Below are 24,109 nucleotides of genomic sequence, written 5' to 3'. Positions count from 1 at the left end.
ATCTTACATGGGATTTAATAAAAGATCACAACGAAAGAGATTCCTTCAGGAGTTTTATGTGCTTGTTTTCCCTATTTAGAGAGCTGGATAGTAGTAGGATTTTTGGTAGTAGGACAGCAGTTTAAAAATTATAACTACAGCCCGGCCCGCGTGGCTCAGTTGTTGAGCATTGTGGGCTCAATCTCCAGTGTGGGACGTGAAGGAAGCAGCTGATCAATGATTCTATCTTATTATTCATGTTTCTATCTTTCCCCCTACCCTCTCTGAAATCAATAAAAAAATATTTTTTAAAAACTACATTTAACTTAAAAAGTCAAATTATTGGCATTTTTAATTGGAATGCTCTACTAAGTACATTATCAACATCTCCAAATCATCACCACACACATACCAAAAAGAGAGCATGAGGCCCCACCAGCTCCTGAAATGCTAGCCATGTTCCTAAGTGCAGCTCAAACCAGCAGTCCCTTACCTGTCCTTGCTGTTCTTTTCTCTTCAGGTCACCCAGACTCCCACGTCTCAAAGCAGTTTGCCCAAAGGCTCTGCCTGCATAGGCTCACAAATATCACTTTCATGTTTATCCCAAACGCTAGCCGACTGCTTCCTACAACTCATCTGATCTGACAGACAAAGCAAAGTGCAGGCTCTGGACCTGAGGGCTGTGACACAGCACACCACCCACAGGAGAGGCCTGGCTGCATCCCAAAACAAACAAGACATTTTCTGAGAAAGAAAGCAAATTGCACAATCCACCCTGAGCAGAAAAAACTCAATGCATCCTCCTCCACAAAATGATCTAAATGTTGTCAGTAGCACCTGCCTAATGCAGTCCAAGTCTCTGAAATACTCAGGAGACTAAAACCAGCCTGGCCTGGTCCTGGTTATGATGGGCCTGCAGAGGTTTCTCTCAGAAAGCAGTGAGTTGTGAGGAGAGCAGACCAAACCCATTCTCTCTACAACCACTTTCTCTCATTCTTTTAAAATCATATTAAACCACAAAATATTTTCTTTTAAAAAATGAAATGAAATCAATGTATGAAAAGCACCCTTTGGCATGACTCTGGAGGCAAAATAACAGGGTGAATGAGGCTCAAAGATTCCTCCCAGATAACCACTCATTCTCCCGTGATTGGAAGACGCCAGAAGTTAGTAAAATCTCTAAACCTAAGGCAAAGGATGCCTGAAAAAAACACACAGAATTCTAAAGTCAGAGAATTTTTTTAAGTTGGTGATTTCCTATTTCCTTGTGGATGACAGTCTAGCTTCTAACCAAACAGGACACTACAAATATTGGCTTATCATTATAATAAATTTAACACCGTATGGTTCTGTGCTCTAGAACAAATTAAGATGCTTCTTTCAGAGGAAGAAAGTAATACTGAAAAATTATTCCCTCAAAATCCCCAAATATATGTCCCCTCCATATAAAACAAAACATAACCAAACAACCACCATATAATTTTTTTTAGCCACACACACAAGAAAAATCTTTATAAAGAACATTTATTTAACCAGGGCTTGAAAACAATGATGTTTTCTAATTTTGTGCCAAGCCAGTTAGAAAACAGTGGATTTTTAAGTACTGCTTTATGATGGCTGTGTATATGGCATATCAGAGCAGAGATTTGAGCTAGAACACTAAGATATAACTTTAAAAATATGAATCACCAAACTGAGTCGTGTGCATGAACGCACTCATGTACACACACACACACACACACACACACACACACACGCACGCTGCTTGGACTTATACAAAATGAGCAGTCAACAGACAGGTGCACTAAACATGATTTTTGCCCAAAACATCAAGTGGGATTTGTAGCCTAAGTAGCAGTCCATTTTCTCAAGAGAAAGTAAAGATTGGGTTGTTTCTTGAAGGAATATGTATCTTTAAAAGCTGTTTCCACACAATCTAAATTAGTAAAGAAGGATAGGAAAGAATGTGCTAATGCCAATGTAAGAGGCATGGTGAGTGGACTTCTGAGGTTTGTGGAATGTGTATGCTCAAACTTTTGTATGTTTGCCTTTTTAAAAAGTTACCACTTTCCCCTCCACCTACTTCAGGACCTGCTAGAATCTGGATGAAGCAGTGATGCATGTACAGCCAGGACTCTACTTTATAAAGACTACACCTGAAAGCATGGAATGCCTTTTCCCTTTATTCTCATTTCAAATAAAAATTTTCAAACAATTTGACCTAAACTTCAAAAAGCACATTAATAAAATCCTGCTTTCAGCTTTTTCCCAATCATGATAACAAAAGAAAATAAAAATCATTAGAGAACAGAGAAAAGGATAACCTTCCTCTCTGGACCCAGCCCAGCACTGCCCTCCTGCCCCACCCCTACCTACATACAGGTCTGCTGCTCCCTAGATGCAGGCTCCACCCCTAAGAGCTGGCTCCAAGGAAGAGAAGGCCTTCAAACCCCGCCAACTCTTGGGTATTTCAACAGAGCAGAAAAGGATTCTAGAGCAATTTTCACCTGTTGGACTTCAGCCTAACTCTCTCCACTTGAGCACTTATATTCCCCCTTCAACCCACTCTGACCTGAAGTCTCCACTCCTGAACTACTCTTATCAAAGTCATGAACAGCTACCCTAGCAGTTCCAAAGGACACTTCTGTCCTCTTACTGACCTCTTAGTCACACCAGCTCTGTGGACACCTCCCTCCTTCTCAAGTCTGGGTTCAGTGACACAGCATTCTCCTACTTTCTTCCTTTCTCCCTGGCTGGTGCTCCTTCTGTTTTCTTTGTGGTTCTCCTCTTGCCACCTCATCCTTAGCCTTGTTCATTCTCATTCCCTCTTCCTCTCTCTTTCTCTCTCTCCCCATTTTCATCCCTGCATATGGATTTACCTGTCATCTAAATTTTATCTCCATCCAGGAATTGTTTCTATGAGTTACAGGTGCATGCTCAACTGTCTACTTAAAATCTCTAATTGGATATTTAACAAGGACTCAATCTTAGTATGACCACAATAAAACTCTGGATTCTCAAAGCTGGCCCTCCCCATTTAAAAACCAAAACCCTCAAAAAACAAGAACAACTCCCAGTCTTTCCTCTCCTTTTCAGAAGTTGTCATGGACAAGATTTATGGGTCATTTTTAATTCCTCCTTAGTCCTTGCTCCCATATCTCATCTATCACCAACTGCTGGCAGTTACACCTGCAAAGCATATCCTGTTTTATGTATACAACAGCTTTATTGATACATAATTCATACACCAGACAATTTGCCAATTTAAAGTATACAATTCAATGGTTTTAATATATTCATAGAGTTGTATAATCATTAACAAAGCGATTTTAGACATTTTTGTCACCCCAAAAGAAATCATGTACCCTTTAGCACTCACTCTCAATTTCCACCTAGGCACACTCCAGTTCAGTTCTAGGCAACCATTAATCTACTTTCTATTTCTATGGCCAATTTGCCTGTTCTGGAAATTTTATATAAATGGAATCATGTAATAGGTGGTCTTTTGTGTCTGGCTTCTTTCATTTAGCGTTATTTTCAAGATTCATCAATGTTGTACCATGCATCAATTCTCCATTTCTTTTTATAGCCAAATAATATCCTATCATATGGACATACAACATTTTCTTAGTCCATTCATCAATTTGATGGTCATTTGGATTGTTTGCATTCTTTGATAATTAAAATAATACTGCTACAAACATCTGCATTTTCGTATAGACATACGTTTTCTTCCTCTTGGGTACATATCTAGGAGTGGATATGCCACATCATACAGTACCTCTATATTTTCCTGTCTGAGGAACTGCCAGACCATTTTCCAAAGCAGCTTCTCTGGACTTTGCCTTTCTACTACTAGTGTATGAGTTTCAGTTTCTCCATATCCTCACCAACACTTGTTACTGTCTTTCTTTCATAACGGAATGAAATAGTATTGTGATTCTGATTTGTATTTCCCTGATGACTAGTTATTGAGAATCTTCTCATGTATTTATTGTTCATTTGCATATCTTCTTTGAAAAAATGTCTAGTCAGATCTTTGCCTATTTTTTTAAATTTATTTCTTTATTTAAATACTAAAGGCCCGATGCAAGAAATTTGTGCAAGAGTAAGCCTTCCTTCTCCCAGCTGCCGGTGCCTGCTTTCCTCCGGCACTCGGGACCGGGGCTTCCCTTGCAGCTCCAGCTTCGTCCAGAAGGACATCTGGTCTAATTAGCATATAACGCTTTTATTATTATAGATATTTTTATTCATTTCAGAGAGGAAGGGAGGGAGAGAGAGAAACATCAGTGATGAGAGAGAATCATTGATCGGCTGCCTCCTGAACACCCTACAGTGGGAATCCTGTGGGGATCGAGCCTGCAACCCGGGCATGTGTCCTGACCTGGAATCAAACCATGACCTCCTGGTTCAGAGGTCAACACTCAACCACTGAGCCACACAGGCTGGGCAATCTTTGCCTATTTTTAAACTGTAAGAATACAGCTGAGTTGTAAGAGTTATTTATATATTCTAGATACAAGTTTCTTATCAGATTATATGATTTGCAAATATTTTCCCCTACTCTGTGCATTGTCTTTCTACTCTCTTGATAACGACTTTTGATACACAAAAGTTTTTATTTTGTTGAAGTCCAACTTATCTATGTTTTTTGTCACTTGTGCTTTTGGTGTTATAACTAAAAATCATTGCCTAAGCAAAAGTTATGAAGATTAACACCGATATTGTTTTCCAAAAGTTTTATGGTTTTAGCGCTCACATTTAGGTCTTTGATATATTTTGGATACAGTGTGAGGTACAGGTCTAATTCATTCTTTTCCATGTGGATATCCACTTGTCCCAGAACCATTTGTTGAAGAGACTATCCTTTTCCCATTGAATTCTCTTGGAACATTTTTTTAAAAATCAATTATCATAAATGTAGAGTTTTATTTCTGGTCTATTAACTCTATTCCAAAGATCTATATGCCTATCCTTATGCCAGTACCACACTGTCTTGATTACTGTGGCTTTGTGTTAAATTTTGAAATCGGGAAGTGTGAGTCTTTCAATTTTGCTATGTTTCAAGATTGTCTGGGTTATTGTGGGTCCCTTAAATTTTTATATAAATTTTAGAATGAGCTTTTTCAATTTCTGCAAAGAATCCAACTGAGATTTTTATAGAGATTGTATTGAATGTATAGATCAATTTAGGAAATATTTCCATTTGAACAATATTAAGTCTTTTGGTCCATATACATGGAATGTTTTTTTCCATTTATTTAGATTTTCACAAATCTTTCATAAATGTTTTATAATTTTAAGAATATGTTTTATACTTTTTAAGTTACATTTATTTCTAAGCACTTTATTATTTTTCATATTATTGTAAAAGAAATTATTTTCTTAATCATTTCAGAGATTCATTATAAGTGGTCAGCACAACAATTAAAATTTGTATCCTGCAACCTATCTTTACTTGTTTATCAGTTCTAATAGTTTAGTGGATTTTCCATATACAAGATCATGTCATCTGCAAATATAGTTTTATAGAAAAGTAAACTGGTCTCCCAATCTAGAAATCTTTTATTCCATATTTGTTCCTAATGATCCTGGCTAGAACGCAGTAGTACCATACTGAATAGCAGTGATGACGCTGGACATCTGTCTTGTTCCTGATCTTCTGAGGAAAGCTTTTAGTCCTTCACAATGAAGCATGATGCTAGCTATGAGTTTTTCACAGGTCCCCTTTCTCGGGTTAAAAATGTCCCCTTCATTCCTATTTGTTGCTGTTGTTTCGTGGGTTTCTTTTCTTTTTTTTTATCATGAAGAGGTATTGGATTTTGTCAGATGCTTTCTCTACATAAAATATAGACCCTTGTACTTGTTTTTCCCTGTAAATGTCTCTCTATACTATTGCCATAGCTCATATTTCTCATATTTACAGGTATCTAAATCTGGACAGTCCTGGACCATCGTATTCAAAAGTTCCCATCCACCATTATCTCTTACCTAGTCTATCATATAATCTTCAGAACATTCAGCCATTATTATTGTGAGCACAAATTTTGATAACACTTGTACAAGGTTTAGTAATTGCCAATACATATTTATCATTTTAACCCTCACAACAACCTTACTAGGTAGGTGGTATTATCACCAATTTATGGGTGTGGAAATTAGTCTTGTTCAAGGTCATGCAGTTTATAAGTGGCAGACTCAGGATTAAAATCCAGGCTCCCTAGCTCCCCAGACCATTCCCTTAAATATATTATCATGCCTATCAATAATTGTTCTTACTTACTTCTTACCTTACTATCTATACACAAACATTGCCAATCTTATTTATTGTCCTATTTTTAGAATCTAACACCATACCTGGCTGGTGTTCAATAATCCTATATAATAAAAGCGTAGTATGCAAATTGTCCCCTCAACTGGGAGTTCTTCTGGGAATTCAACCAGGGGGTAGGGCTGGTGGGAGGGGGGGCGAATTGAGGGAGGCAGCAGGTGGCTGGGGGAAGGGAAGGAGGCCCCAGCTGGCAGCCAGCAGCCACTAGGGACCCTACTAGTGCACGAATTTTGTGCAATGGGCCTCTAGTTTGTTTAATGAATGGAACAGGGGTCTCAAGATGACCCATGAGAAAAGAGTTCCACAGGACTCTGGTAAGCACTGACAACTACACACACCCATGGAGTTTCATAAGGCTCACTTGTTTTTGCAATCCTTCAGTAAGGAAGATTGTTTAGCTTTACCCCATGTTTTCCAAACTCATTTGAGCACAGACCTATCATCCTACCCCTGTCCTCACTGCACCAATAATCTAGGGAACACACTTTGAGAAATACTGCACCAGAGAGGCAATTCAGATAGAAGAGTTGATGGAAGGAAGCTTCTGCTTCCCTTTTAGTGGCTGGATCTGCTCTCATTTGTTTAATGATCAAATGGGACACTGGTCTCAAGATGATCCTTAAGAAAAGAGTTCCATAGGACTCTGGTAAACACTGGTGACTACACACACCCATGGAGTCCATGAAATTTCTCTCATAGTCACAGCTCAGTTCAAAAAGAAAATCCCAATCACAGAAGTGGCTTTAATTTTCTCACAGCTCTATTTTGCTGAATCTGATTCAAACAAATTGACCCTTCATAATGTATTTTTAACTATTCTCAGAATGCAGGCAAAAACCAATGGTGTGTTAACCACAAAACTGTTTTATTTCTTTCCTAAATACTTACCGCAATGCCAATATTTAAATCATGGCTTTAAATGTAGGACAACTTCAAAATCTTCCTATCTCAGCTCTCTGAGTCTTCAAGGTTATGTACTCTAACTCTCTCTGAAAAGGAAGACAAATTTCCACTTTGAAATCTGAAAAAGAAAATAGCAAATAATATAAGACAACCACATGTATGAACAAAGCAGGATATACTCCTGTGATTAAATTTCTGCTTCTAAAGAGCTTTCTCCCTTTCAATTATTTCTTTTCATCAGCAACTACAAATTATAGGCAGTGGTTACCATATCTTTTTAAACCTCATAAAAATAATTTGAACACAAGCAAGGCTACAGCTAAGATCCTGGACCTCAGAAGAAAGCCCCTGGGTTTATTAGTTGGTTAGCTGGTTAAGAGGTTAGGGTTGGCTTTGGGAAATATTTGATTTTATGCTACTTAGGCGCTTCTTCCTATCTCCTCCCCATATTTATTCAGAACTTGCTTGTAGTGCCTTTTGAAAAAGTCATCTTAGGAAAGAGTTTGGTCAAGCACAGAGGACCCTAAACTGGACAGCAGCCAGTGACACACCAACACTGTAAAGGACCAGAAGTGGGATCAGTTCTCAGTTTTTAGCAGCATAGGGGAGGCATGGTGTCAGAGCCTATCTTATCTTGTATTGCAAGAATGAGGTTCATCTCCAGGCTGAGGCAGCTTATAAGGAAAACAGCCTGTGGTGTTGACGAAGAAGAGAGGAGCTGACCCATGTGAAGTTCCCACAAAGCAACCCCCCGCCCCACCCCACATTATTGACATCACTGCTGGTGACATTCAGACAGCCATGAACTCATGACTAGAAACCATATAGGTGGTTGTGATAAACATAGACCAACTATTGGGTTTAAGTAGGTTAATTTTTGTGACAAAAATAAAATCATTTTCCCTCCTTCCCCATAAATCTATTTATTACTAAAAAGCTTTGCAGCCTTGTAAACTGGGCTAGACCAATTTAAGCCTCTATTTCCTCTAGGACTCCTCCTAAGGATACTAAGCTGGGGAAGAATTTGCCTGCTTTGAAAAAGGAAAACCTCTTTCTGTATTGGCCACAAAAGAAAGAAAAGATGAAAGTATTCAAAAGGAGAAAATGCTGGGGAACCAAAAGAAGCCAAGTGGCAAGGGCAGGGAGGAATCCACACCACGCCCTCTTCTGAGAAAGCTCCCAGCTCAGCCTAGGCTCTGGCACACTGGTGGGTCATCTGTGGGGCACAGGCCTTGGCCCCTCCCTTAATCACCCTGGAGACCAGGCTTCTCTAACTTGAGTGTGCAGAACAGTCTCCTTGGGGCTCTACATCTGTCAGTCTGAAAGAAGAAAATCTAGTGGAGATCAAGAGCTCCAGGACCCAGAAGAAGTTTGAAAGGCCTGTACCTGAAACTTTAGTTCCAGGAATCTGGTTATCCCAAAGACAATGGGAAAACCTGTCTCTATATAATAAAACTGCAGAATAAAGACACTTGCAGAAAACAAAACAATAAATCAGTTTTAATATACTCAAGATACCTTGGGAAAAAGAAAAGAGCAAGACCACAATCAGGAAAGGATCAAATTAAGTGGCAGGTTGATGTTTATTAAAGTTAGTTAAAACTGTAAAAAAGCAGAAAAAAACTCCAAGGAAAATAGGGCTTTGGGAAAGAAAAACCAATATGGCTGGTGCAGAGGCAGAGGAGCTCACCTCAAGGTCAAACCTTTAAGACCTTGTATCTCTCCAGGCCTCTCTCCACCTTTCTAAAGCTATTTCTTCAGGGTAAACAATAAACTTTACGCTTGACTTTCAGAAGATGAACTATCCCTATGCAAAAACTTGGACACACTTTGTGACTAATTCTAGACCAACTGCATCTAGAGGGAAGACATGACAAAGAAAGACATACTTTTACCTTCAAAAGACTTAGGTTTGACAGGAGATGCCCATGAAGGTGCCCACAGCGAAGGGCCTTTTCCAGTGTTTTACTCACATATTACTTAACTATTACAGGGCCAGGTGGCCCCAAGTCCAGAGCACTGGAAAGGTCTTGTCCCCACTCCACCAGATGTCCAAAGGTCTTCTTATAGACCCTAGGTACGAGGCCTAATTCTTACTGGGGCTGCCTTTTCCCTTCTTTCCCTAGATGCCTAGAGTAAGGAAAGGAAGTCCTTCAAGATATCTTTCCAGAGCCATGAGCACTAATTCCCTGAGCCATGGGCATTTCCTCCCTAATTTCATATGAATCTCAAGACACATTTCAGGATTCAGCACAAGTATCTCCAGTTTCCATGTGGCTTTCCCTGACTGTCCAACTTCTTCCTCAGAGACCTTCTTCTCTCCTGAATCCATGCCAAATATCTATAACTAGGGGCCCAGTGCACCTTGAAAGGAACTGTGGGCTGTGAGGCTGCAGTGGGCACAGGAGCGGGTCTCAGCCCATTCTCCGCGCCTCCGCCCAGCCTGTCCTGCCACAGGTGGCTCCCGTTCCCTGTCTGCCAGCAGCCCCGCTCCCACTGTGCTGCTGCTCCCACATGCTGACAGCGCTGGACCCGCTCACACCTATTGACGGTGCAGAGCGATTGGGGCCGGGCCAGCAGCGGGTGTGAGCGGGGCTGGTGCTGTCAGCGGGTGCGAGTGGCAGCTGCTGCCCCAATTGCCCCTCAGGAGCAGGGGCAGGTGGAGAAGCCCTCAAGGGCGATCGGGGCTGGCAGCCGCCGCCCATACCCGCTGATGGTGCAGAATGATTGGGACTGGTGCCGGGCACCGGCAGCAGGTGCAAGGGGCACTCCAGTGCTGGCTGTGGGTGCGAGCGGGACCAGCACCGGCAGCAGGTGCAAGCACCGGGAGAGACCACGGCGTATGGGAGCAAAGAATTTTAAGTAACCACCAGAGGCTCGCCCCAATGACAGCGACTAGCGCCTCACCTTGGTCTGGCATTCCCGCTCACCTGCTCCACCATCCCACTGTGTTCTGTGCTCTGCTGCCTGCTACTGATGCCCACCATGTTCCACGCGTGCCCCCTGGTGGTCAGCGTACGTCATAGCGACTGGTTGTTTGGTTGTTCCACGGTTTGGTCTATTTGCATATTAGCCTTTTATTATATAGAATAATATAAGCGTAATATGCTAATTAGACTGGACGCCAGGGCTGCAGCTGCGGGATCAAGGGATCCAGGCAGCCGCAGCTGCGAGGGAGGGATCAAGGCAGCTACCGTGGCTGCGAAGGCCTACTCTTGCATGATTTTCATGCATCGGGCCTCTAGTCTGATTATAATGACCATATAGTTAAGGAAAGGAAGTCCAGGGTTGGACTAGCCATAGCAATAAATAAATAAGTAAATCAATCAATCGTGATTATTTGAACATTTGTTTTTAAAAAAAGAACACACAATAAAATACCTTAAAGTGAACAAAACCACATACCTAGTAGAAGATATCTATTGACTGGAAACACACAATAGCCTAAAGATGTCACCATAGGTCTGTACCAGTGTGGGGACAGCCCCATTCCATCACCCCTCAGACATGTACTTACTGTATTGGTGGCCAGGTGTCAGTCACTCTGCTAGCATTCATTATTGGGCCACACAACTTGATGAGAAAACTATTAGCAAGTGACTAGACTGTCATGTATAGAAGCCAAGATTAGAGGCAAATGAACAATGACAACAGCGGGAAGATGCTGTAGGAGACAGGGCAACAGGACACCAAAGGGGAGGGACCCCGTTCAAAGACCACTGGGCCCACTACAGCACCTTGAGAAAGAGGAAAGGACAGCTCTCAATGACACACTAAACTGCCTAGGCTTCATTTTAAGATTTGGGGGGAGGTTGCAAAAAGCCTGAAATAAAACAAATAGTAGAACATTTTAAGAGTATTAATACCCATTTTATTTATCAAGAAATTTATAGGAGATTTTTGTGACCTGGAACTATTATTATTGTAATATTTTTACACATTAGGATAATATCCACAGAACAGTGAATATTTTCCTAAATACTCGACTTTTTACTAAATAAATGTTGATAGTCTTCACTAAATGTATATTAATGTGCATTTCAATGTACATTTTGACTGTAAAAACTTTTTTGTACTCGACTTGTCTTAAAAGTTATCTGTATTTCATATGTATTTTTTTCCCTAAAACAAGACTGAGTTTTTATAGGCAGGATTCTTATCTTGTATTGTATATTGTTATTATTTCATAGGCATGAATCCAGTGCTCAACAAATAGATGGTGACGGGGTGTCAGTGGGCACAGGGGTAACTCATTGCCTTCCCCCCTACCACCACCATGAGGGCTTCTGGCCATCAGCATACCATACTAGCTGCAGGAGCATGTTCACTATCAAAATAGCAACTGACGTGGGGGCACAAGAAGGAGAGATAGTTAAAATAAGCACCACAAGCCCTAGCTGGTTTGGCTCAGTGGATAGAGCATCTGCCTGCAGACTGAAAGGTCCTGGATTTGATTCTGGTCAAGGGCACATGCCCAAGTTGTGGGCTTGATCCCCAGTAGGGGGCATGCAGGAGGCAGCTAATCAATGATTCTCTCTCATCATTGATGTTTCTATCTTTCCCTCTCCCTTCCTCTCTGACATAAAAATATATATTTAAAAAATAATAAAATAAAAATAAGCACCACGATGTTCCCTGGTGAGATCCAGACACACCACCACCCCTTTATGCTGCTATTGGGTGAGCTTCCTGCATATCACATTACAGCACAGGTTCTTGTACATTTTCGAATATGCTCCGGAAAAACCCTGGGAGGTCTTATGCTTCAAAATTCAAAGGAGGTGAGTATTACCCAAAATCACAGGTAGAAAGTTAAATTAATGGGCAGAATTCTTGATTTTAAGTCCTCTCATTTTTTTCTCAAAATAGTGGTGCGTCCTACTACTTGCCTAATAGCAATCACAAAATGAATAAACAAGTAGTAAGCAAACACTGAAGAAAAATTCAGCTTGCTGTCTGATAGATCTATGTGCTTGTGAATATGATTTTATATTATTTACTAGTGGTCTGGTGCATGGATTCGTGCAGTGAAAGGAAATTAATTAGAAGAAATATTCGTGTGGTAATTACGTTACTGCATGATCAACAATGACAGATCAAAACACACATGTGCAACTGGTGCCAGGGAGAGCTTTATATGTATCGCGCATGTGCGAGTCAACGTTTATTTTTAAATTGCTAATGCACATCATATGTACCGGTCAGTTGGTCAGTCGGATGGTCAGACTAATGGACAGTCAGTCACTTAGCCTTTTATATATATAGATAGCATACAATATAGTGTTATGGACTGAACATTTGTGTCTCCCCAAAATTTATCTGATGAAACCCTAACTCCCAGTGTAATGACATTAAGAGGCAGGGGCATTTTCGAGGTGATTAAGGCATGAGGTAGAGCCCTCAAGATGGGATTAGTGACCTCATAAGAAGCATGTAATTGCACAGCAAGTGGGTGGCTAGCTGTAAACCATGAAGTGGGCCCTCACTAGTAATTGAATCTGCCAGCACCTTGATCTTGGGGTTCCCCATTTCTAGTACTGTAAGAAATGAATAGATGTTTTTTAAGCCACCAGTCTGTGATATTTTGTTATAGCAGCTCAAACTAACTAAGACATACTGAAAAAGCCAACTTTATACTTAGTAATTAAGTATAGACAGGTAGGTAGGTAGGTAGGTAGGTAGATAGACAGACAGACAGACAGACAGACGATAGATAGATAGATAGATAGATAGATAGATAGATAGATAGATATGTCTGTACATATACACACACACACACACACAGTCAACCCTTCTTATCTTTGGGGGATATGTTCCAAGACCCCCAGTGGATGCCTGTTTTTCCCGGTACATAGATAACTATGATAAAGTTTAAACTATTCTTATACTTTGGGGCCACTTTATTAAGTAAAATAAGAGTTACTTGAACAGAAGCACTGTGATTCCAGGACAGTCAATCTGACAACCAAGATGGCTGCTGACTAAGGGGCAGGATGCATACACAGCATGGAGATGCTGGGAAACAGTGTGATTCATGTCCTGGATGGGACCAAGCAGGATGGCATGAGATTTCATCACTCTATTAAGAATAGCGGCACACAATTTAAAACTTCTGAACTGTTGATTTCTGGAATTTTCCATTTAATATTTTCAGAATGCAGTTGACCACAGGTAACTGACACCACAGAAAGCAAAACTGTGGGTAAGAGGGGACTGTACATACACATATGATACATACATTATATATATAGATACATACATATAATATGCATACATACATATATATTAGTATATATAATACCAAAATACATAATGTCCTAAGCTGTAAGAGAAAAAAAACAGAATGCAATATCTGGACATTTCACAGTGTGCCTCAAGGAGCACCATGACTCTCTCCAATTCTCCTTAAACTTCAACAATTCTGAAATCCATGAAGTTCAGTGCTTGATGAAGATAAATATTTTCTATTGCTCTTTACTGGGTGCACATGTGCATGTTTTCCCAAAAAGAAGATTATCCTAGGTCTTGCTCTTTTTCCCCAACCAAATAACAAACACAAAATTAAAAAGCCCAACCTATTGATATGTGAGTTGCATTTGATAAGAACAGTGTGCACTAGGGTGGAGTTCCCTGTCACACATACTCTGCTTAACTCTCCTGACAGGTAAGGAGGTGATAGGTCCTGCCTGCCTCTGGGCCATTCTCACCTGCTTTCTCTTATCTATACTAATAAAAGCCGAGGTGGCCCTCCCACAGACATTGTCACAATATGGCTGCCACTACAAGATGGCCATGTGCACAGCAGAGGCGCTCTGTGCAGTGAGGCCTGGGGGTCCCGTGGCTGCTCCGTGCAGTGAGGCCTGGGGGTCCCACGGCTCTGCATGGAATGGAGGAGGCTGGTCCCGGTGTCTCTGCTGTCTTTTGTGGGGGAGGCGGGTCCCGGAAGAGGAGGTGGGTCGCAGCCAGGGAAGGGCAGTTGTGGGCGATCAGGCTGGCAGGGGAGCAGTTAGGCATCAATCAGGCTGGCAGGGGACTGGTTAGGGGGCAATCAGGCAGGCAGGCGAGCAGTTAGGGGTGATCAGGCAGGCAGGCAGAGTGGTTAGGGGCAATCAGGCAGGCAGGCAGGCAGAGTGGTTGGGGGCAATCAGGCAGACAGAGTGGTTAGGGGAGATCAGGTAGGCAGGCAGAGTGGTTAGGGGCGATCAGGCAGGCAGGCAGAGTGGTTAGGGGTGATCAGGCAGGCAGGCAGGCAGAGTGATTATGAGCCAGTGGTGCCAGATTGCAAGAGGGATGTCTGACTGCCAGTTTAGGCCTGATCCTAATCCCTGTGGGATCGGGCCTAACCCAGCAGTTGGACATCCCCCAAGGGGTCCCGGATTGAGAGAGAGTGCAGATTGGGCTGAGGGATCCCTCCCCCCATGCATGAATTTTGTGCACTGGGCCTCTAGTTCAGAAATAAAAGGAACAAACTACTGGTAACATCCAACATTGGTGGCTCTCAAGTGCATTAATCTAAGTGAGATTCAAAAAGCTACAAACAAAACAGTGTTATGTTTGTTTCATTTACAGAACACTTTGGAAAAGGCAAAACTATAAGGATAGGAAACAGATCAGTGGCTGCCAAGGCGTGAGTGGAGGAACTGATTAAAGGGGCACAAGGAATGATTTAGGGTAATGGAAATTTATATATATATATATTTAAAATATTTATTTTTTTATTTCAGAGAGGAAGGGAGAGGGAGAGAGAGCCAGAAACATCAATGATGAGAGAATCATTGATCGGTTGCCTCCCGCATGCCCCCTAATGGGGATCGAGCCCACAATCCCGGACATGAGCCCTGATGGGGAATTGAACTGTGACCTCCTGGTTCATAGGTCAATGCTCAACCACTGAGCCATGCCGGCCAGGAGGAAATTTTTATTTTGATTATGGTGGCTGCACAATTGAATGCACTTATTAAAACTCACAGCTGTACACTTTTAAAAAGAATGAACTTTACTGTATTTAAATTAAAATCAGCACACCTGAATTTTTAAAACTAACTTAGAGCAATTGTGCCAACAAAATTATCTCATGGAATGGGGATATTTTATCTTCTACAAGGTTCTATAAACCATTTATCCAATTTCTTCTATTAACTCCTACCTTCATTTTCTTCTCATACAGTATTTATAGGAAGATTATTGGTTGCTCATTTGTAGGATAAAAGCTCCTTTATGAGGGCACATGCTGGAAGGTAGGGGAGTCCGGGGGGAGGTCAATGGGGAAAAAAAGAAGACATATGTACTACTATTTGTAATACTTTAAACAATAAAATTAATTTTTTTAAAAAAAGCTCCTTTAGTCATATACACTTTCTTAAGGTAACCTCTGAGTATTTAGATAATTATGGGAACTCTTCTATATTAAAGAGTCAAGTATGTGGCTCTTTCTCCTGGTGCTAAAAAGGTGCCTGCTAATCACCCAGGAAAGAAGGCAAGTAAGATTCCCATGGCTGTTTGTCCACACAGACTGCCACTATAAGACCATTAAGTTACCAAGTTCAGGTACTGCCATCCTGACTCCAAACTACATCAAAGGTAAACCTAGGTTACTCCTGAAATCTTTAGGAAACTAAATCTAAGCTAAACCTTGACTGCTGAATGGCAAACCTTTAGTAGGATAGGCAAATTTTAAAAACAACATATTTATGATTGAACAACATAACTGCACTGTGATTTGGTCTCCATATGCAGGCCAAAATCAATGTGAATGGTTCTGGTTCTTTGCTTCACTCAAAACTGAGCAGGTACATCTTGATTGCTATGTGTGCTAAGCATAAAAGATAAAATGGTAAGCCAGTGTTTCCATCATTATGGAGCTCACATTTTCTTGGGAGTGACAGATAAATTATAAATAGATTAATGAACAAATAAACTGATCAATAATAGACTGAATGTCAGTTAGTAAGAACTGGAGAGGGCTTTTATTTTAGAAAAAGTGGTCAGGTATCTCTGAGGTACTAACATTTGAGCATAGCTCTGGGAGAATTGGGGAAGAATGCTAGTGAATACCAGAGGGAGAGTGTCAGGAGGAGGAAAGAACCAGTGCAAATTCTCAAGTCTTAAGATAGAAGTGTGACTGCTATGTCCAAGGGACTAGCACGGTGGCCATGTGGCTGGAAGGGAGTGAGGGAAGAGAAGAGTTCCTGGAAATGCTGGTGAGAGATAGCTGAACCTAGATCATTTAGGCCCTGTACCAAAGAAGGACTTTGGGTTCTATTCGAAGTCACCAGAAGTCACTGTTGGGTATGGGCAAGGGAGTGGCATGATCTTGTTTTAGTGTTAACGAATCACTCTAGTTGCTCTGAGAAAAATAGACTTTGGGGTTAGGTAGATATGGAAGTGGACAAGAAGCAGCAGAGAACTTGAGAGAAGACCACCACAGCCATTAAAGCAGAGCCAGTAAACCCTAGATTGGGTGGTGACAGTGGAGGAGACGAGAAGTGGTCAGACTGGACAACTGGGTGCATATATGATGGTACCATTGACTGAGATAGGACAGTACATTTAAAAAACAACATATGTACTATATGCTGAAATGGAGCAAGTTAGTTCCATACTTAACAGCTGCTGAGTTACTGGAAAGTGTATGTAATATTGTTATCAAAGATTTAAAGAGGTGAATTAAGATAAAGAAAAGGTTAATTGGATTCAAAGAACATTTTATCTTAAGATTTTCTTTACAATGGAAACAGTTCATTTAGATACTAATTTGATCTTGCAACAACAACCCCACTGACTAGGTTATTTACTACATGTAGCTAAGAAAATGATTTCTGTAAGAAACTATACACTCCATTAGTGAACTTTCCAGGAAACAAAAGCTTCAAAGCTTCCTGCAATATATCAACAATGCTTTGAAGCTCCCCTTTATTTAACCCTTACTGAAAGAAAAGAATTTCAACCAGATTGTAGAATGTGAGTATGCTTTTCTAAATTTACAATATAAAAAAGCTTTGTCTGATAGGAAAGAGAAGTCAAATTATAAGACTTTAATTGGTTTACATGTTAAAGCCTTTTATATAAACAGTTTGCTGGACATAATCCACATTAAAGCATTTATCTACTTTACAGCTTATTTTCTTCAGCTGCCCTAAGATGTCCCTGTTGAGGAAGCTCTTTCTGAGCTTTATGAAGCTGCATCTCACGTAGAAAGAGGCCAGAAAAACAACACACAAATGCCCAACAGGATCAAGTTGATGCCTGCAAGTCAGAGTGAGGTACAGTAGCAGGAGAAGCAGCAAAGCTCAGCTTCCACATTATGAGACTGCACATGTCCCCAAATCACAAGATTCATGCCCAGGATCCAAAACACAAGAAAAAATTCAAATAGTTTTGATAGAGAAAACTGTAGCCTGCTAACATGCATGATGTCTTCCAGAAAGATATCAACTCCCTCATTTTCCATCTTTTCTTCCCTTCTCCCTCTCACTCCCAATTCAATCTTCAGAGCAACAGCACAGAGCCTGATGGGTAACCAGATCAGAACACTTTGGGATGCTTAGCCCAGGGAACTCCAGAGACAACAGCCACAGACATCTCCTTTAATCAATCTAATTTGAACGATCCAAACGTGAAACAATCTCATAAACTTAGTCTACTTTTGATTTTTCAAAAGTTTTACTCAAAAAAAAAAAAATAGGTCTCCAAAGTAATCATACTTTTCCCTCATTAGCTGAGAGAAAAGAATCTTTTGGTCACATAGGGCCAGAACAGGTGACTTATATGGCTTCCCAATGTTTCCTTTCAGTGACATTTCTGAAATCCGTTAATGGTTTTCCAGGTGTTTTCCTACCACTCTCTCTTTCTCTCTCTTAGGATATACTCTTGGAGATCTGTTCTCAAAAAAACTCATGGTTTTGCCCCAAAACAGCAATTTTCAACCAATGTGTCCTGAAAATTTTTTAAACATGCAATACCTGACTAGTCAGGGGCACTAACCTCTTTTCCCTTAGATTGTCAAATAAAAGAAATGACAACAGTCGATACAACAGTAGCAGTCCGGTGTGAATAAATCAAATTATATGGGGTTTTTTTTGTCAGATTGGCAAAAAATATAATATATTTTTGGGTGCACTGCAGAATTTTAGTAATTAGTTTATATGTGCCATGAGATGGAAAAGGTTGAACATCACTGCGCTAAAAGAATTCCTTATTCAAATCTCTGAATTAAGTGACTTTTCCCACAGTATCAGCTGTTTCAGACAGATTTTTCAGGCTTGTTGCTTTAAAATGTCAAGATGTGTTTTGTTTGTTAATCTGGACTTAGGACTTCCTTTCACACAGCCCCTCAGCGTTACACTAACCAGATGGTTCTGCCTTTTTCCAGTGACAGAGCACCGAGGCTTCGCATCCTAGACTTCTCCCAGGTCAACAGTTCAGATCTTTACCTTATTTTTCCCTTCCAGACAAATCTCTTTCTCCTTTTTCTCTCTCTCTCTCTCTCTCTCTCTCTCTCTCTCTCTCTCTCTCTCTCTCTCTCTCTCTCTCTCTCTCTCATCTGAAAGCACAGACATACCCACATAATGTCAAATCCTCTGCCAAGACTGCATTAGTGTGGTTTTCTCTTTGGACTCATCTATAATGACCTAAAGATGTATTCTATCTGGATTCTCAGAGGTCTGTTAAATATTAATCACAACGATGTGAAATGTTAGAAAAGTGGGTCAATCTGAACCTCCACTATTAATCTTGTCGGCCATCATTTCTTGGTGAGAGTCTATAGCCCATTCTGAAGCTGTCACTGACCACTGAGAAGTGAATATAACCTAAAAGCTCCTTCTCCAGAAATATCCCAAAACAAAATGGTAGCTATAATTGCCATTCTAGAATAGGAGTCAGCAAATTGCTGCTCACCAGCCAGATCCAGTCAACTGCCTATTTTTATCAACAAAGTTTTCTTGGAACACAGCCATGCTCATTTGTTTTCATATTATCTATGGCTACTTCATAATACACCAGCAGAGTTGAATAGTTGTGACAGAGACCCACAGAGCCTAACATATTTATTCTCATTCTTTCCAGAAAAAGTTTGCCCACTTCTGCTTTCAAACCCATGACTTCTAAGATAATATAAATCCCACTCTATGTGGTTTTGTAAAGTTACCTAATTAGAATATTATTCTCCTTAGAGTAAAAATTAAATGAAAGCCCAGCACAATACCTGAGATTCTGGAGGCAATCCTATATAATAAAACCCTAATATGCAAATAGACCAAATGGCAGAAGGAAAAGTCCCTAGGATGTGCACTGACCACAGTGTGGGGGGGGGGGGGGAGGGGTGGCACTCAGCTGCAGGAGGGCAGTAAGGAGTGAGGGGTCCTGGACTGCAAGAGGGAGGTCCACCAAGGGGTCCTGGACTGCAAGAGGGCACAGGCCGGGCTGAGGGAAACCCCCCCAGTGCATGAAATTTTGTGCACCAGGCCTCTAGTTAATAATATATATCCACTTCTTCCACTTGTCAAACTGTTTCTGGTCCTTAGGTACCTGGTTTAAGAGTCTCTTCCTCTCTGCTATCTTCTCTCTGCAGAGTTGTAAGTTTTCTCCTCTTGGCACCACAATTTAATACTGGCTATAGCATAGTCTCATTATCTATCCACTCATCTTCCCATGTAGAATGTGGATTCCTCTGAGAAGTGCCATATCTTATTTCCCTTTGTTTCCCCAGTGCCTGGCACACAGTAAGATCCTAGCAAAGACTTTTTCAGAGAATGAGTGAAGAAATAGTAAATCAACACTAGAAATATTCTTAATTCTAAAAGATGCCATGTAAAGATCATTAATATTATTAATATTAGTAAATAATACCAGGCTTCCCAAACTGAGTTTCACAAATAATGAGCAATTTTTGGTCACAAATTTAAGATTACAACGTGCTACATATTAAAAAAGTTTTATTGAACAGGCAAAGGGCAAGTTAACATTCCAATCATGTGTAGGTACAAAGAATTTCCTAGAACCCAAGGAAGTAATGACTCTTGTTTAAACCCAACAACTTAAAAAAATTCTCTAACCAAAACTCTCATCTTTAAATGACAATGAAAAGTGTGATATTCTTTGTCTATAACAAGAGCCTGGATTTAAGATTTCTAATAATAGTGATACACTATAAAAATAAACTCTTTGAAAAGAGAGTTGTTTTTCATGGATTTAGTTAAAAAAGATTCATTCATTTAAATATGAGTCAGGCAATGAACTAGGCAGTGAGGATATAATAGTGAAGAAATTCTGCCTTTGCTCTAGTAAATAAATGAGTTTAGAGCAGCGGTTCTCAACCTGTGGGTCGCGACCCCTTTGGGGGTCGAATGACCCTTTCACAGGGGTTGCCTAAGACCATCGGAAAACACATATATAATTACATATTGTTTTTGTGATTAATCACTATGCTTTAATTATGTTCAATTTGTAATAATGAAAATACATCCTGCAAATCAGATATTTACATTATGATTCATAACAGTAGCAAAATTAGTTATGAAGTAGCAACGAAAATAATTTTATGGTTGGGGGTCACCACAACATGAGGAACTGTATTAAAGGGTCGCGGCATTAGGAAGGTTGAGAACCACTGGTTTAGAGAGATCTTAGATTATTTTGACAAGATTCTTCTTTGAGTTATTTATATTACATAAATTTTCCATTATATTATACTAGAGGCCCTGTGCAGGAAATTTGTGCATGGGGGGGGGGTTGTCCCTCAGCCTGGCCTGCACCCTCTCCAATCTGGGACCCCTCAGGGGAAGTCCAACTGCCAGTTTAGGCCCGATCCCGCAGGGATCCCTCTCACAATCCAGGACCGCTGGCTCCTAACCACTTGCCTGCCTGCCTGCCTGATCGCTACCTAACTGCCCTCCCCTGCTGATCTGATCGCCCCCAACTGCCCACCCTTGCTGGCCTGATTGCCCCCAACTGCCCTCCTCTGCCAGTCTGATCACTCCCTAACTGCCCTCCCCTGCCAGCCTGATCACCCCCTAATTGCTTGCTCCCTCACCCCTAACTGCTTGCTCCCTCATGCCGGCCTGATCGCACCCCTAACTGCTTGCTCCCCCATGCAGGCCTGATCACGCACCTCCTGCTGATCCGTCGTTACAGCGTGAGAGTGAGACGACCATTTGCATATTAGCCTTTTATTATATAGGATGCCATAAGTGACTAAAAGCGTCTCATGTTTCCAAAATAGAGATATTTCCATATTGCATTATTGCTTATTGTTGCTATAACTAATTACTACACATGTGGTGGCTTTAAAAAACACAAATCTATTTATTTAATTAGTTATTTTTAACCTTTTAATTAAATTTATTGGGGTGACATTGTTTAATAGGATCATATAGGTTTCAAGTGTACATTTCTATGATACATGATCTGTACATTGCATTGTGTGTTCACTGCCCAAAGTCAAATCATCTTTTATTATCATATATTTGGTAACCTTTACCCTTTACCACCCCCTCCACTGCCTTCCGTCTGGTAACCACTATACTATTGTCTGTGTCTACGAGTTTCAGTTTTATAACCCTCACTAGAGTACCGATGCATGAAATTCATGCAAAAGTAGACCTTCCTTCCTCTGGCTGCCAGCACCGGCTTCCCTCTGGCACCTGGGACCCAGGCTTCCCTTGTAGCCCTGGCTTCGTCCTGAAGGTTGTCCAGAAGACATCTGGTCTAATTAGCATATTATGCTTTTATTATTATAGATATGATTCCTAGCTATTTCCAAAAAAGAATACAAATTTATTATCTTAGAGTTCTAGAGGTTGGAAGTTTGAAATGGGTCTCACTGGGCTAAAAAGCAAGGTGTTGGCAGGACTGGTTCCTTCTAAGGGCTCTAGGGCAGAATCCATTTCCTTCCCTTCTCAAGCTTCTAGAGTCCCCCGGCTCATGGCACCTTCCATCTTCAAAGCAACAAAGGTTTGGAGACTATCATAAGGCCTCACTCTGGTCTTGTGATAAAGTTGCTTCTCTCCTTCACTTTAGAGAACCTTCATGATTACATTCGACCCACCTGAATTATTTTTTAGATTATCCAGAATAATCATCCCATCTCAAGGTCAGCTTATGAGCAATCCCTATTCACCATGTAATCTAATATATTCATAGCTTCTGAGGATTAGGATGTGAACCATCATTCTTCAGGGAGCCATGATTTTTTTTTTTTACCACTCCTTTCTCTGTAGGAAGCGTGTCAATAAGCCCAGTCACATGTATGACCCCGCATGAAACCTGAAACACAATGAGAAACCAGCCCTCCCACTTGCCAGAACATCACTCCTACCAGCAGTCCCCAGCACCTCACAGAAGCACACCACCCATGTTCTTCTACATCAGTGGTTCTCAAACTTCTGGCCCTTTAAATACAGTTCCTCATGTTGTGACCCAACCATAAAATTTTTTTCGTTGCTACTTCATAACTGAAATGTTGCTACTGTTATGAATTGTAATGTAAATATCTGATATGCAGGATGGTCTTAGGCGACTCCTGTGAGTCGTTCGACCGCCAAAGGGGTCGCGCGACCCACACAGGTTGAGAACCGCTGTTCTACATGTTCCACCAGAGGAAGTGGCCATTTCCTGGCCATCAAACTGTGTTCTATCCATGGTCTCAACTCTTCAAAGAAGAAAACTAATGATTTTCTTCTTATCCTCCTCCAAATTAAGGGAAAACCAAGCCCTGTCTTCCGTCTTTCTATTCTAATGAAGGATAAACCCCTGTGACCTGTGTTGCACAAAGATTTGTTAATGGCAGTAAAGATTTATTCATCAATGTCCTGTTGCTGGGTAGCTAAACATACATGTTCATTCATTCTTCTTCTTTAAAGTTCAAAGAATAGGTGCGTGTGTACGCACGTGTGTGTGATATAAACTCCTTGAGAGCAAATACTACTTAACATACTAAACACAGATATTTAGTGAATACTACTCAGCTTACCAAAGACTAAGCAGTCTTTGACCATGACAATAAGACAAGACATTGCTCTGAGACCATACACAGAGCCTTATAGAGATTTCCTCTTGTCAAAGGTACGTGGAAAGAACCTCAAGGAGCAGCTGGCTGAAGCAGGGAAAGAGAGGTCATTTTCGGCCCTGAGATGTCACCTTAGGGGTAAGAGCAGCTGGCTCTCAGAACACAGAGTTGGATTCTGGCTTGAAAGAATTAGAAGCCAGCTCTTCTCTTTCTGACAACAGCCTTTGGCCACACATGATGCTTCATTTCAGCTGGCATGAGCCTAGGATTTAGCGCCCATTTGGCTGCAGGGGACAGATTTTCCAGCTCTCTTTTCTTGCTGGCACTCAGCTGTGACCCTCGGTACTGGAAGCATCTGTTGAGAACCAGCCCTAGTCACTTGTACAAGAGGTCTTCCCAGGTCATCAGACCCTATCTGCCCACTAGATAGCGATCACTTACCTTAGAAAGATTTCAAAACAAAGTCTTATAAAATACCTTGATCAACTGGGTGTTTAACAACTGCTATTTAATTGTGATCATTTTCAAATTTTCAAATAAGAAAAATTTAAACTTAAGGAAAGAGACAGTCTCCATGTGACTGTCCCAGACACTCAATGTCTTTTTCCATGGATTCTCCCTCTTCCCTTTTCCCCTTAACTCAACTGCCAACCCTGACCTGGGAACACGGATGCCAAAAAGATGTTTTCAGTTTCTACCTCCAACTAATGCTTCTCTGTATGAGAGGTGAAAACTGATGAAAGATTTCCATTTCTCTTAGTCCTTTGTTGGCTATGCACTGAAATATCTTCAAACCAAAGTAAAAATTATATCAGGAGAACCAGCCCCATATGCTAAAAATGACAACTGAACACAGTTTCACTGGCTACTTATTGTGAAAATTCCATGAA

At 40.9% G+C, this 24,109-nt stretch overlaps 1 protein-coding gene across 15 annotated transcripts in view; it reads right to left on the bottom strand.

Annotated features, from left to right (window-relative positions):
• The window catches only part of SVIL (supervillin), a 265,091-nt gene that overhangs the window by 177,387 nt on the left and 63,595 nt on the right, over positions 1-24,109 (bottom strand). For 6 of the 15 annotated variants that reach the window (XM_059712055.1, XM_059712012.1, XM_059712026.1 and 3 more), the window contains exon 3: positions 7,199-7,297. The gene's annotated coding sequence lies outside the window, so the exon portion shown is untranslated. Of the gene's footprint in view, positions 1-472; positions 621-7,198; positions 7,332-24,109 lie in introns of those variants that run through there. The other 9 variants (XM_059711992.1, XM_059712094.1, XM_059712036.1 and 6 more) reach the window with 4 other exon arrangements.

The sequence above is a fragment of the Myotis daubentonii genome, chromosome 1 (genome assembly GCF_963259705.1).
Source record: "Myotis daubentonii chromosome 1, mMyoDau2.1, whole genome shotgun sequence".
Classification (NCBI taxonomy): Eukaryota; Metazoa; Chordata; class Mammalia; order Chiroptera; family Vespertilionidae; genus Myotis; species Myotis daubentonii.
The sequence above is the reverse complement of the archived record's forward strand: the minus strand, read 5'-3'. Positions and strand labels throughout refer to the sequence as shown.